Source organism: Xenopus laevis, chromosome 3S, assembly GCF_017654675.1.
Source record: "Xenopus laevis strain J_2021 chromosome 3S, Xenopus_laevis_v10.1, whole genome shotgun sequence".
Classification (NCBI taxonomy): Eukaryota; Metazoa; Chordata; class Amphibia; order Anura; family Pipidae; genus Xenopus; species Xenopus laevis.
Genome location: NC_054376.1, coordinates 6,504,073 through 6,519,626, shown reverse-complemented (window position 1 = coordinate 6,519,626; position 15,554 = coordinate 6,504,073). Strand labels below are relative to the sequence as shown.

Here is a 15,554-nt window from a genome sequence, read left to right as displayed (position 1 = left end):
AGAAGTTGACTGCTCTGTCTCCCGTGGTTCCGCCGGTTGTGCCTGCTCCGGCCATACCTATTCCGCTCCAGGTTTCTGAGCCTCGTATTCCTGCTCCACCTCTCTTCAGTGGTGATCCTGAAGCGTGCAGAGGCTTTATTAACCAATGCGAGATTCAGTTTGCCCTGCTTCCTGGTCAGTTCGTTTCTGAACGTGCAAAGGTGGGTTATATAATCACTCGTCTGCAGGGAAAAGCTTTGGAGTGGGCATCACCCTTTTGGGAAAAGGAGGATCCGCTGATTGACAACGCCAGGGCGTTTGTCCAAGAGCTTCGCACCGTGTTTGATGCTCCAGGTCGTGCCACTGCATCCTCCGCTAGGCTTTTTCAACTGCAGCAAGGTGTTCGCTCTGTCTCCGAGTATGCCATTGAATTTCGCACCCTGGTGGCGGAGACTTCTTGGAACAACGACGGTTACCATGCTGCCTTTTACAATGGTCTAGCCATGTGGATTAAGAATGATCTGGTGTCCCGTGAAATTCCCCCCAGATGGGAGGACCTGGTCGCTTTGGCAGTGAAAGTGGATACTCGCCAGCGAGAATTCCAGGTCGAATTAGACCGTGAACGCTCTAAGAGAAGTTCCCGATTTCAGCCTATCCTGGCTCCCCGCTTCCAGAGACCGTTACTCTACGACCCTGCTTACACCTCGTCCTCTCCAACCCCCGCGACGTCTGCTTCTTCCTCTTCATTACCAGCAGAGGAACCGATGCAGATCGGACGGGCCCGTCTTTCCGAACAGGAGAAGAATCGGAGAAGGGCGGCGGGGTTATGTCTCTATTGCGGGGGCAAAGCTCACTTTGCTCTGGAATGCCCAGTGAAGCCGGGAAACGCCAAAGCCTAGGTAAGTTTGGGGAGACTTACCTGGGTGGGATTTGTCGCTCTCCCCATTCTTCTGCTCAACGTTTCCTCCTCCCAGTGCAGATCCAGTTTGGTTCCAAAGAGATCTCTTCTCAGGCCTTTCTTGATTCCGGTGCCGCAGGAAATTTTATGGACCGTGTGTTCGCTGCAACCCACTCCATTCCTCTCCAATCCTTGGCGATTCCGCTTCGAGTCCTGGCAATCGATGATCGGCCCTTATCTTCTGCGACCATCTCACAGTCCACTCAAGAACTCTCTTTCAAGGTGGGCTCTTTGCATCTGGAAAGACTGTCTTTTCTTCTTATTGATTGCCCCTCCACTCCGGTTGTTTTAGGTCTACCTTGGTTATGTCTCCACAATCCTGTTATCGATTGGTCCTCTACTCAAGTTTCCAGGTGGAGTCCATTTTGTGTACGGAACTGTTTACCTGCTGCTCCTGTCGTCAAAATTTCTTCTGTGTCTTCAAATTCTTCTCTTCCCTCCGTATATCAAGCATTTGCCGATGTCTTTAATAAAAATTCTGCCGAAAACCTTCCACCTCATCGTCCATACGACTGTCCAATTGAACTTTTATCCGGCTCCATGCCTCCTCGCGGCCGCACCTATCCACTTTCTCCCTCGGAGACTTCTGCAATGAAATCCTATATCCAGGAGAATCTGCAGAAAGGATTTATTCGTCCTTCCATCTCCCCTGCAGGAGCGGGGTTCTTCTTTGTTGAAAAGAAAGATGGTAGTTTGCGGCCCTGCATTGATTACAGAGGACTTAACAAGATCACCATTAAAAACAGGTACCCTCTTCCTCTCATTTCTGAACTGTTCGATCAACTTAGGGGTGCCAGTCTCTTCACTAAATTGGATCTTCGTGGGGCCTATAACCTCATTCGGATTCGTGAGGGGGACGAATGGAAGACCGCTTTTAATACTCGTGATGGTCATTATGAGTACCTAGTCATGCCTTTTGGTCTCTGCAATGCCCCTGCGGTCTTCCAGGAATTCGTTAATGACATTTTTCGAGATTTATTGGGGCAGTGTGTGGTCGTCTATTTGGATGATATTCTTATTTTTTCTAAAAACCTCCAGGAACATCGCAGCCAAGTACGTGAAGTACTATCCAGACTGAGGAAAAACAACCTTTACGCCAAGTTGGAAAAGTGCACCTTTGAAGTCTCTTCTATTCCTTTTCTTGGGTACATTATTTCTTCCCTAGGCTTCAAGATGGATCCGGCCAAGGTCTCTGCAATCCTGGACTGGCCTCTTCCTACCAGTGTTAAAGCTGTTCAAAGGTTTGTTGGCTTTGCCAATTACTATAGACAGTTCATTAAAAACTTCTCTTCCAGACTTTCTCCAATTCTTGCCCTGATCCGTGGTGGAAACAAACCTCAGCACTGGCCCCCTCAAGCTTTGGAAGCCTTCAAATCTCTCAAAGAAGCATTCTCCTCCGCTCCAGTCCTTAGACACCCCGAACCTCTTCAACCCTTTTTCATCGAAGTGGATGCCTCGGACGTCGGTGCTGGTGCAGTGTTATCCCAGAGATCTTCTTCTGACGGTAAACTTCATCCATGTGCCTTCTTTTCCAAAAAATTTTCTTCCCCCGAACAGAACTATGACGTTGGCAACCGGGAGCTTCTTGCTGTTAAGCTGGCCCTGGAAGAGTGGAGACACTTATTAGAGGGCTCTTCGGTCCCGGTAACGATCTTTACTGACCACAAAAATCTCGAATTTATCCAGTCTCTCAAACGCCTCAATCCCCGGCAAGCCAGGTGGGCACTTTTCTTTTCTCGTTTTAATTTTGTTATTACTTTTCGCCCTGGGTCCAGGAACAGGAAGGCCGACGCATTATCCAGAAGCTTTATTCCTGAAGACTCTTGCTCCAAAGATCCTGAACCTGTTGTTCCTTCCTCCAAGATCATCGCAGCTTTGTTTCCTTCCTGCGCCTCTCAGTTACTCTCCGCTCAAGCTTCTGCTCCTGAAGAGACTCCCCTGGGTTTAGCTTTTGTTCCTCCAGAGTTTCGTCCTGCCATCTTGTCCCACTCTCACAATTCTAAACAGGCTGGTCATCCTGGGATTAAAAAGACTACCGAACTTTTGTCTCGTTTGGTCTGGTGGCCATCTTTAAGGAAAGACGTTAAAGACTTTGTTTCATCATGTTCCACCTGTGCCGTTTCTAAGTCTGGACATTCCCCCCCTAAGGGTTTTTTGTTGCCTCTACCCATTCCTTCTAGACCTTGGACTCATATTTCCATGGACTTTATTGTCGATCTTCCAAATTCTTCCGGCCACACTGTCATCTGGGTGGTGATTGACAGATTTAGTAAGATGGCTCATTTCACTCCCCTCCGCAAACTGCCATCTGCCCCGGAACTTTCTGAACTCTTCATTAAACATATTTTTCGTCTCCATGGTTTTCCTGCTGAAATTGTGTCTGATCGTGGTCCTCAGTTTGTGTCTAAATTTTGGAGGTCTCTGTGTAAAGCTTTGAACATTTCTCTTCAATTTTCTTCCGCTTACCATCCTCAATCCAATGGGGCCGCCGAACGTGTCAACCAAGCATTGGAACAGTTCCTACGTTGTCACGTGTCCCTGTGTCAGGATGACTGGTCAGACCTTCTTCCATGGGCGGAATTTGCCCACAACAATTCCCTGCATTCTTCTTCCCAGAAGTCTCCTTTTTTCTGTGTTTTTGGTTTAAACCCTTTGGCATTTCCTCAGGACCTCCTACTCACCAACGTGCCTGCCGCCAATGATCAAGCAGCTCATATGATGGCCATCTGGCAGGCTACTGCCGCTAATTTGGAAAAGAGTGCTTCTTCCCAGAAGAAATTTGCCGACAAAAAGAGGATTGCTTCTCCAACATACTCTCTTGGTGACAAGGTTTTGTTGTCTACTCGTAATATTCGTCTCAAGATTCCCTCTCCTAAACTTGGTCCCAAGTTCATCGGTCCCTTTCCCATCATCGAGGTCATCAATCCTGTGGCTGTCCGTCTTCTTCTTCCACCCGAAATGAGGATCCCTAATGTGTTTCATGTGTCTCTTCTTAAACCTGCAGCCTCCTCTCCCTCTTCTTCTTCCACAGCTCCTGTTGTCGTCAATGATTCTTTGGAGTTCGAAGTCAATCGAATCTTGGATTCCCGCATTTCCAGGGGTACTCTCCAATATCTCATTGAATGGAAGGGTTTCGGTCCTGAGGAATGCTCCTGGGTAAAGAACTCTGACGTTCATGCTCCCATCCTTGTCCGCAGGTTCCACAAACAGTTTCCTTCCCGTCCTGGTCCCGGTGGCCCTGAGGCCCCCCCTAGGGAAGGGGGTACTGTAATGGAAACTTCAACTCTCACCCAAGATGGCGTCCAAGATGGCAACCTTCTGCTCCACCGCATGGCTCCTGCCGGGCGCTTTCCTGTGACATCAGCGCCTTCTCCGTCTAGGATTGGTCGCCGGCGACGTAACGGACGCCGGCGTCAGAATCGGGCGCCGGCGTCAGGACGTCAGCGTGGGGACGCTGGCGTCAGCGTCTGACGCCACCGCGTCAGCGTCTGACGCCAGCGCGTCAATATTTTGGCGCCAAGACTTGGACTATTTAAACCCCATTTCCCCTGTCTTCATTGCCCAATTATAGGTTCCTTTGACTAGTGTTCCTGGGTGTGACTTCTATTCTGATTATTCGTGTATTGACCTTTGCCTGTTTTTCGTATCTCCATTGTCTGCCGCCTGAATTGATCTTTTGCCTGTACCTTGACTACTCTTCTGGATAAACCCTTTTTGTACCTCGAACCCGGTTGTGTCTCCTCTTTGGTCCACTACTATTACTGCTGCGCCTTCGGGCCCATTACAATCTCTCCCTACTATACCTGCTATCCCACAGTCACACTCCCTTCTCAGAGACTATTATCCACTGTTACTATAGACACCATCTCTCCCTACTATACCTGCTATCCCACAGTCACACTCCCTTCTCAGAGACTATTATCCACTGTTACTATAGGCACCATCTCTCCCTACTATACCTGCTATCTCACAGTCACACTCCCTTCCCAGAGACTATTATCCACTGTTACTATAGGCACCATCTCTCCCTACTATACCTGCTATCCCACAGTCACACTCCCTTCCCAGAGACTATTATCCACTGTTACTATAGACACCATCTCTCCCTACTATACCTGCTATCCCACAGTCACACTCCCTTCCCAGAGACTATTATCCACTGTTACTATAGGCACCATCTCTCCCTACTATACCTGCTATCCCACAGTCACACTCCCTTCCCAGAGACTATTATCCACTGTTACTATAGACACCATCTCTCCCTACTATACCTGCTATCCCACAGTCACACTCCCTTCCCAGAGACTATTATCCACTGTTACTATAGGCACCATCTCTCCCTACTATACCTGCTATCCCACAGTCACACTCCCTTCCCAGAGACTATTATCCACTGTTACTATAGGCACCATCTCTCCCTACTATACCTGCTATCCCACAGTCACACTCCCTTCCCAGAGACTATTATCCACTGTTACTATAGGCACCATCTCTCCCTACTATACCTGCTATCCCACAGTCACACTCCCTTCCCAGAGACTATTATCCACTGTTACTATAGGCACCATCTCTCCCTACTATACCTGCTATCCCACAGTCACACTCCCTTCCCAGAGACTATTATCCACTGTTACTATAGGCACCATCTCTCCCTACTATTCCTGCTATCCCACAGTCACACTCCCTTCCCAGAGGCTAAAAAGAAAACACATCATATTCAAAGCTAATTTCTGGATCAACTTCCTTATTCACAATTTAAGGGGCAGATAATGAGCTGCTAGTAATTTAAGGCTGGCAGGGAGAATGCTGAACTATAAGAGAATATCACATCTCAGACTACAGCAAACAATATTTTGCCCCTTACCCAGTGAAGACAGGGACATGGTTTCCTGGAACGGCCATGGGACTAAAAGACAAGACAATGCCAAGAAAACACAGTTGTCTTTGTGTAGCAGCTAGTGAGTGAGATCCAAGCTCTGCCTTTGAGCTGGAGGGGACATTGTGCAGAATACTAATAAGCCTAGGAGGCATTAAATGAATGGGTCATTTTATGACCACAAAAATAATGCAGGGATAGTATTTCCTTTAGTTCATGTACATCTGGTGCTCACAATAGAAGTCTCTGCCAACGGTTTTACACACTAACACAATGTATGTACATATATATTAATATTATATATAAAGACACAAGGCTGCAGGCTGAGTTATACAGGGAACTCTGAGTATCACTCATGTATTATAAGGGATAATGTACCCCCTGCTGTAAATGATAAGGATATTAAAAGTCACTGAGGGGTTGTTCTGTGACCATATAAAGGCACAAGGCTGCAGGCTGAGTTATACAGGGAACTCTGAGTATCACTCTTGTATTATAAGGGATAATGTACCCCCTACTGTAAATGATAAGGATATTAGAAGTCACTGAGGGGTTGTTCTGTGACCATATAAAGGCACAAGGCTGCAGGCTGAGTTATACAGGGAACTCAGAGTATCACTCATGTATTATAAGGGATAATGTACCCCCTGCTGTAAATGATAAGGATATTAGAAGTCACTGAGGGGTTGTTCTGTGACCATATAAAGGCACAAGGCTGCAGGCTGAGTTATACAGGGAACTCTGAGTATCACTCATGTATTATAAGGGATAATGTACCCCCTACTGTAAATGATAAGGATATTAGAAGTCACTGAGGGGTTGTTCTGTGACCATATAAAGGCACAAGGTTGCAGGCTGAGTTATAAAGGGAACTCTGAGTATCACTCATGTATTATAAGGGATAATGTACCCCCTACTGTAAATGATAAGGATATTAGACGTCACTGAGGGGTTGTTCTGTGACCATATAAAGGCACAAGGCTGCAGGCTGAGTTATACAGGGAACTCTGAGTATCGCTCATGTATTATAAGGGATAATGTACCCCCTACTGTAAATGATAAGGATATTAGACGTCACTGAGGGGTTGTTCTGTGACCATATAAAGGCACAAGGCTGCAGGCTGAGTTATACAGGGAACTCTGAGTATCACTCATGTATTATAAGGGATAATGTACCCCCTACTGTAAATGATAAGGATATTAGAAGTCACTGAGGGGTTGTTCTGTGACCATATAAAGGCACAAGGCTGCAGGCTGAGTTATACAGGGAACTCTGAGTATCACTCATGTATTATAAGGGATAATGTACCCCCTACTGTAAATGATAAGGATATTAGAAGTCACTGAGGGGTTGTTCTGTGACCATATAAAGGCACAAGGCTGCAGGCTGAGTTATACAGGGAACTCTGAGTATCACTCATGTATTATAAGGGATAATGTACCCCCTACTGTAAATGATAAGGATATTAGAAGTCACTGAGGGGTTGTTCTGTGACCATATAAAGGCACAAGGCTGCAGGCTGAGTTATACAGGGAACTCTGAGTATCACTCATGTATTATAAGGGATAATGTACCCCCTACTGTAAATGATAAGGATATTAGACGTCACTGAGGGGTTGTTCTGTGACCATATAAAGGCACAAGGCTGCAGGCTGAGTTATACAGGGAACTCTGAGTATCGCTCATGTATTATAAGGGATAATGTACCCCCTACTGTAAATGATAAGGATATTAGACGTCACTGAGGGGTTGTTCTGTGACCATATAAAGGCACAAGGCTGCAGGCTGAGTTATACAGGGAACTCTGAGTATCACTCATGTATTATAAGGGATAATGTACCCCCTACTGTAAATGATACACAGGCTACTCAGTGTTGACTAATAGATACTTATGTTCTACTGACAGTTATTTACTTTAAATCCAGAGGAAACAAATAGGCCACTAGTAAAGTTGGGACTGGCATTCTGCTTGTGAGGTCCCCGCTGGCAGCCCATTTGCATTACACTGGGTACAAGGCCCGGAGTTGGCAAGAGGTCACTAATTATCCAATTTAAAGCTTGGGCGTCTGATTCACAACCCTGGGCAGCTCCATGGGTCCCTTACCCCTGAAAACGATGGGAGTCGTCCACTGAGCAATGAATGAAGGAGCTTTTCCCATCGCAGTGAACGAGAAGCAACATCTGGCGGCTGCAATTAAAGTGGCACAATGTGGCCAAGCCCAAAGGCTCTCAGGCAACAAAGTGAAGACCTGTCTCTCCTATTAAAGTCACCATTAAAATAAGCAGTTTGTTACGTCCCACAAACAAAGGGTACCCGTTATCAGTCGCAAGAACTGAAATATGTGGAATATTTTGAAGACAAGATCGTTGAACTTGCAGCAGTCGGAAGGAATGTGTCAGCATTTTTTAGTGCAAACAAAGGTTTATTTTTATGGAGGGTAACTACGTTATACAGTGACACAGGGAGGAGGTATCATGTCCTCTCTCTCTCTCTCTCTGTCCCAGAGCAGTTACTGCCCCCCCCCCGTCCCCTCTCATTCATACGGGATCCATTATGGGAAGGGGCCCTGGAATCCTGACATGCCGTGTGTTAAAGGGTCAAGAATGGAACACACAAACACATTCCTTCAATGACACACACACATGGGCTTCCAGGCTCACACAGGAATTTCGGAATGAATGACATTGCGTTTTTTCTAGAAGACCAGGGGGGCTATTTCTTCTTACACTGCTGTTACTAGCCGTTGTACCTTTCTTACTGGCAAGAGAATAGAGCACATGGGCAATAGGGTTAAGGTAGTGGTGGTGGTGTTATATGGCTGATTTTGGCACACTGCTGAAATAGGATTTCGCTTAGTTGAAGGACAAGGATTCAAAGATGCCCCCTGGACTGAGAACTAAAACAGGCCCTGACATTTCAGGTAGAGGCCCAATCAGCCCACACAGAGGCCCAAACTCAAAATCAGCCCACTAAATACTGACTTTCTATGAGACCTTATAGCAGCCCCTCTGGCATTTGCCAGAACCCACAGATTGCCAGTCCGGGCCTGCCCCCGGTGAGTAAAAAAGTATGGACAGGGGAGACAACTATGGTAGAACGCAAGACTTTAGTGTGGCCTGTGCTAGTCCATATAGACCCACGCCCATTCTAAAGACACCGGAGCTTCAGTTCAAGCCCTTGTAACATAGAGTCCTGCGCAGAACCAATTTGTTAAACCCGAACCCGACCCGCAACCGGCATACTTACCCGATTGGACCCGCTGCCCGATATGCGACCCGGTGACCATTAAGAATCAGGTGCTGTTGTTGTAAACCGGAAGTATGTTCTACAATGGCTAATTCTAATAAAAAAATGTTTAATAGTTTTTCAACGAGCTGCCTTCTTCTTCTGACTGTTTCCAACTTTCAAATAGGGGTCACTGACCCCATCTAAAAAAAATATGCTCTGTAAGCCTACACATTTTTTGTTATTGTTAGTTTTATTATTCATCTTTCTAATCAGGCCTCTCCTATTCATATCCCATTCTCTAATTCAAACCAATGCATGATTGCTAGGGAAATTTTGACCATAGCAACCAAATTGTTGAAATTTGATAGCTGCTCCCTGTGACTGTGAAGTCTGCTTCCTCTATAGTTAAGCCACTGCCTATATTGTCTTCTGAAAATGGCTGAACTTGGGTGCAGGGCCCCTGCAAACTATGGGAAGGGGTTGATTCTGCCCCCACGCCTCCCGCTCCATGTTTAAAACATCAGAGTCACAGCGGGCCAAAGGGGGGCTGCATCAATGCAATGAGTGCAATAGATCTCTCTGCACCAGCTAAGCCGGAATTTCCAGGTTAAAACTAGGGATGCACCAAATCCACTATTTTGGATTTGGCCGAACCCCCAAATCCTTCTCGAAAGATTCGGCCGAATACCGAACCAAATCCTAATTTGCATATGTAAATTAGGGGTGGGAAAGGGAAAACACTTTTTACTTCTTTGTTTTGTGTCAAAAAGTCATGCGATTTCCCTCCCCGCATATGCAAATTAGGATTCAGATTCAGTTCGGCTGGGCAGAAGGATTCGGACGAATCCGAATCCTGCTGAAAAAGGCCGAATCCCGGACCGAATCCTGGATTCGGTGCATCCCTAGTTAAACCCCAGTCGCTAGGATTTGATCAGGTTGCAGGTCTAAGGCAGTAACAATACAGGTTGCAGATCCAGTTTGAAGGTTGGGCGCAGTCAGACCCATGCCAGTCACTAGATTCTATTGATGCATTTCGCCTACTGCAGGCATGTCCAAAGTCCGCTCTGCGGGCCAATTGCTAGGCCCGGGCCAAGGGCAGCCTTACAGTATAACCCAAAACATACAACTCGTTCAGCTCTGACTGTTTAAAAACTGCGGCATTTATTTTCATAAAGCATTGGCACCCAACTAGCCACCCCGACCCAGGATCCGGTACTTTTTTTCACTCCTGAAAAGGGAGTAGAGAGCAGTGCCTTCTATCATCTTCCTGCGGCGTCTGCATGCGGTGATGTAATCGCATGTAATGACGTCACTGGATTAGGAGTATTTGGACACCACGGACCTACAGGATTTAAACAAGACAGGTCTCGAAAACTGCAAGCGCAATGCTTTACTCTAACCCGCATTTCCCATCAAAACTGCCCCCAGCAAGTATCCAGCTGTGCATCCAGTGACGGGGCCGCTGGGTTACACTCGCTCCATGTTGCACAGATTTAGTAGCTCTGCAATACGCACCCCGAGACAATAGATTTCCTTCAGGTTTCCTGCGCTTCCTGTCCTGCCCCGCAACACACACAGGGGACACTAAAACAACAGGTCACAATAGAACGACATGCAGAATTCCTGCACAGACGCACAAGTACTTTATATTTATTCTACAATATTTACACTGTTTACCACCACCGTGTTCAAAAGGGATGCTCGGTCAAGGAAATAACTCTAATAAATAGGGAGGGACACTGTGCCTTTGACCTTTAAATAAGTGGAACGCAACTCTCTAATAAACATTCACAAAATATTTTTTATTGGGTTTAAACGTAATGTAATCGCTACTGAAAACAGTATCAGTCTGCATGTTTCTATTCTGTGCACTGCTGGTTCTGACTATTTAAACAATGTAGCAGAAGCCAATTAACAGACCTGGAGGAGGGCAGACTGCTACATTGAGCCCCTATGTACGTTAGTTACTTGTAAGGTCCAATACGGGTTCAAGGGGGAAAAAAAAACTGCATTCACTAATTGATTCCATTATATTCTGCCAGGTACAGGCTGTACTCGAGCATTCTGAGTTGCATTTTACTGCATTTGAGTGCATTTGTTGGGATGCATTTTCTTGCTCTTGCTGCACTTTCAGCAATCAATAGAATAAAGGGTTGTGCTTGGAACGGAAAAAATGCGCTTAGCTGCGTCAAACAGTGCTTAAATGCGTGCTTATTGTGCTATGGAAAACGTATTTACACTGCAAATAATTCACTCTACCATTTAGTTGTAATATTGGTGTGTAGGTGCATCTCAGGTCATTTTGCATGGCCATGTGCTTTCAGAAAGGCAGGCCATTGTTTCTCCTACTCAATGTAACTGAAGGAGTCACAGTGGGACCTGGATTTTTACTACGGAGTGCTATTCTTATATCTACCAGGCAGCTGTTATCTTGTGTTTTGGAGCTACTATCTGGTTACCTTCACATTGTTCTGCTGTTAGTCTGCTGGGGGAGAAGGGAGGGGGGTGAAATCACTCCAACTTGCAGTACAGCAGTAAAGAGTGACTGAAGTTTATCAGAGCACAAGTCACATGACTGGGGCACCTGGGAAACTGACAATATGTCCCCATGTCAGATTTCAAATTTAAATATAAAAAAAATCTGTTTGCTCTTTTGAAAAATGTATTCCAGTGCAGAATTCTGCTGGAGCAGCACTATTAACAACAGGTTTTCCCAAGACAGTATCCCTTTAAGCAGCAAGTGCTAATGAATCACCCAGGATATTAGCAACATTCTAAGGGCACCTTTGTCAGAAAGCCTCCGGGCACAGTTAGACATTTTACACCAATGTCACTGAGCAAGCCATAATGACTAACCACACATGAATATATTCTGGCAGCCAAATACTATGCTGGAGGTATTCAGAGCTATTCAGCTGATCTCAGAGTTGGGAATAAACGATATCAGGCCTAGAAGAAAAGTCGGTTTGTACTCGCCCTAGATATAACAGGTCACATTCCTATAAATGGCTATGTGCATTATGAAGTCAAAAATACCCTGGCCGGCTACGAGGACGCACAAAGCCATATATATCCCATGAGCAGAATGCTGCCTTCCCAAAATACCGGTATGGGATCCGTTATCCATAAAGCTCCAAATTACAGTAAGGCTGTCTCCCATAGACTCCCTTTTATTCAAATATGACTATGAAGATTTTTAGCAAACGGGCACTTGCACGCAAATTGTCAGAACAGACTAGACAGGCGCAATGCAACGCGGAACAAATACGTGAGAGTGCGGTTGCACCAATCTTAGCGCTACTGCACTAGCGGCTGCATTTATTAATGGCATGGATACATTATCTGGAGGAAAGGGAGGTGCAGATACAATGTATAAACTGATTTTATATGTCACACGATCACTGCAACATTGTATCTCCCACAGGGGTGAGAGGAGCCTCAGTTATGCAGTAGAACCCTTTATTTAATGTTTTTCAGGGGACCAGGAAAAATAATGATGTAAAATCAGGGAGAACCACTTGTTCCTAAAGGAGAAGTAAAGCTACGAAGCAGTTTATCGCCAATAGATTAGCCACAATAGTGCAAGCTATAAAACTAGATTTATTCTGCAGAATGCTTTACCATACCTGAGTAAACGGCTCTAGAAACTCTGTTTCTGTTTAGGATAGCAGCTGCCATATTAGCTTGGTGTGACATCACTTCCTGTCTGAGTCTCTCCCTGCTCACTCATAGCTCTGGGCTCAGATTACAGCAGGGAGGGGAGGAGGGAGAGGGAGAGGAGCAAACTGAGCATGCTCAAGCCCTAGCCCTGGAGGTTTAAGCTGAAAACAGGAAGTCTGATACAGAAGCCCATGAGTACACAATAGAAGGAAAGAAATGTGATGTTTCTTTTGACAGAGGACTCAGAGCAGCATTACTTTGAGGGTTTACCGTTGTATTTATATAGACCTTTCTGATAAAGCTTACTTTGTTTTAACCTTTTCTTCTTTAAAGTACTCAAAGGATTTAAAGGGGCGGTTCACCATTAAGCAGGGCTGTAACTACCAGGGATTGCACCTGGGGCTACACCTCATTGGGCACAGCCTGCACCCGGGCCCGACCCTCATTACTTTACTGCCTTTAAGTTAACTTTTAGTATTTTATAAAATCTCCTATTCTAAGCAACTTTTCAATTGGCTCTTATTTTTTTTTTTTTTTTGTAGTTATTAAGTTATTTGCCTTCTTGCGCCTACTCTTTCCAGCTTTCGTATGGGGGTCACTGACCCCATCTAAAAACAAATGTTCTGTAAGGATACAAAAGTATTGTTACTGCAACTTTTTATTATTCCTCTTTCTATTCAGACCCTCTCCTATTCATATTCCAGTCTCTTATTCAAATCAATGTGTGGTTGCTAGGGTAATTGAGACCCTAGCAACCATATGGCCAAAGCTGCAGACTGGAGAGCTGCTGAATAAAAAGCTAAATAACAACAAATAATGAAAAAATAAAAACCAATTGCAAATAGTGCCAGAATATCACTCGCTGTATCATACTAAAAGTTATTTTAAAGGAGAATACCCCCTTTAAACGCAGGAGTGAAACTAGTGTGTGTGGAATGGGAAGGGGCTGTGAGATGATGTCACTGCAGCTTTATACCACTGCTGCTGTTGAACTAGAACTCCCACATCCCCTGGCAGCCAATGCTGGGACTTGCAGTGCAAGTTGAACATTTCACCTTTACATAAATAAAGGGGCCCAGAGAGGCCACTAAGGACCTGAGTCACTGTTAATTATTTTACCAGCCAACATCCAGAGAGGCCGATCTAAGGCTAAATACAGACACAGCCAAAGCACTGATCTCATGCAGATGGGCAAGCCCTCCCCTGGCACAAACTACACAGCCCTATGGGCACAATCAGTACAGAGGAACATGGCGGAACATGGCTGGCACAGTCAGTACAAAGGAATTTGGCATTAACAGGTGGGATAAGAAGAGGTACATGGCACAACCATGTAATTAGAATTAGTAAAGAGGAACAAATTGGGCAGAATCAGTTCAAAGGCTATTGAATTGTTGCGCAACAGTTGCCCTTTAAGCTGGTCAGTAACAATAACTTGGCACAACCAAGTGGGCACAACTGATGCAGAGGGTCATGGCACAACCGGGGGATCAGAATTAGTAAAGAAAAAACAAGGCACAACTAGGTGGGCAGAATCAGTTCAAAGGTTCACATGGCACAGTCAGGTGGGCATAACAAATTCAGAGGAACGTGAGACATCCAGGTGGGCACAACAAATTCAGAAAAACATAGCACAGAAAGGTGGGCACAGATTCAGAGGAACAAGGCACATCAAGGTGGGCGCAACTAATTCAGAGGAACATGGGACATCCAGGTGGGAACCACAAATTCAGAGGAACATGGTACAGGCAGATGGGCACAAAAAATTCAGAGGAACGTGGCACATCCAGGTGGGCACAACAAATTCAGAGGAACATGAGGCATTCAGGTGGGCACAACTAATCCAGAGGAACATTGGACATTCAGGTGGGCACAACAAATTCAGAGGAACATGGGACATTCAGGTGGGCACAACAAATTCAGAGGAACATGGGACATTCAAGTGGGCACAACTAATTCAGAAGAACATGGGACATTCAGGTGGGCACAACTAATGCAGAGGCACATGGGACATTCAGGTGGGCACAACTAATTCAGAAGAACATGGGACATTCAGGTGGGCACAACTAATGCAGAAACACAGGCAGATGGGCACAGATTCAGAGGAACAAGGCACAACCAGGTGGGCAGAATGAGTTCACATAGCATATTCAGGTGGGCACAACAAATCCAGAGGAACATGGGACATCCAGGTGGGCAGAGTGAGTATAAGGGAGAGCTGAGGGAGGGTGAGAGGGGCACTTACCAGCAGTGAGTGGGAATGATCTGGAGGCCACTAGTCCCAGTTGGCAGCGGTCACACAAGTCCCTGCGGCTCCGGAGATTCGGACACTTTGTGCAGCCGGAGTCGCTTCTCAGCAGGGGAGGGAGGAAAGGAAAAGCCCCGGATTTCAGGTTTCCCGAACTTGTAGTGACAGCAGGGAAGTCCCTGAAAGCGGAAACACTAAGGGGGAAGGCGAGGGCGCAGCTGTGGGCACGGGGAGCGTCGGGAGAAACTCACAGTCTGCGCAGCGGGGTCACTAATGTATGACTCCTCCTCCTCTGCCCGTGACTCCTCCTCCTCTGTCCGTGACTCCACCCTCCCTTCCCTCTCCTGCCCGCCCCCTCCTTTAGCTGCAACCCGATCTCTTCCTCCCCCGACCTCTGTCTCTGGCGGCCCCCAGCGTCTCTCATTGCCCCCAACATTCCGCTCATCCGGGGATCAAACGACTAAACGGCGCAACAAAGAAACTGCAGCGATTTCCAATAAACCCCCCGCCCCTTTAACAAAATCATTTTACTGAAAATGGGACAAAATATAAATCGCACGTGTTTAACACTCGACAAAAAGTTTCTTTTCCCGGAGTTTGCGC

At 46.1% G+C, this 15,554-nt stretch overlaps 1 protein-coding gene across 2 annotated transcripts in view; it reads right to left on the bottom strand.

The window, feature by feature from the left end:
* The window catches only part of tspan9.S (tetraspanin 9 S homeolog), a 227,307-nt gene extending 212,023 nt beyond the window's left edge, over positions 1–15,284 (bottom strand). Inside the window, exon 1 of one of the 2 annotated variants that reach the window (XM_041587649.1) lies at positions 14,949–15,284. The gene's annotated coding sequence lies outside the window, so the exon portion shown is untranslated. 2 annotated transcript variants of the gene reach the window in all.
* Between the last annotated feature and the right edge of the window lie 270 nt (positions 15,285–15,554).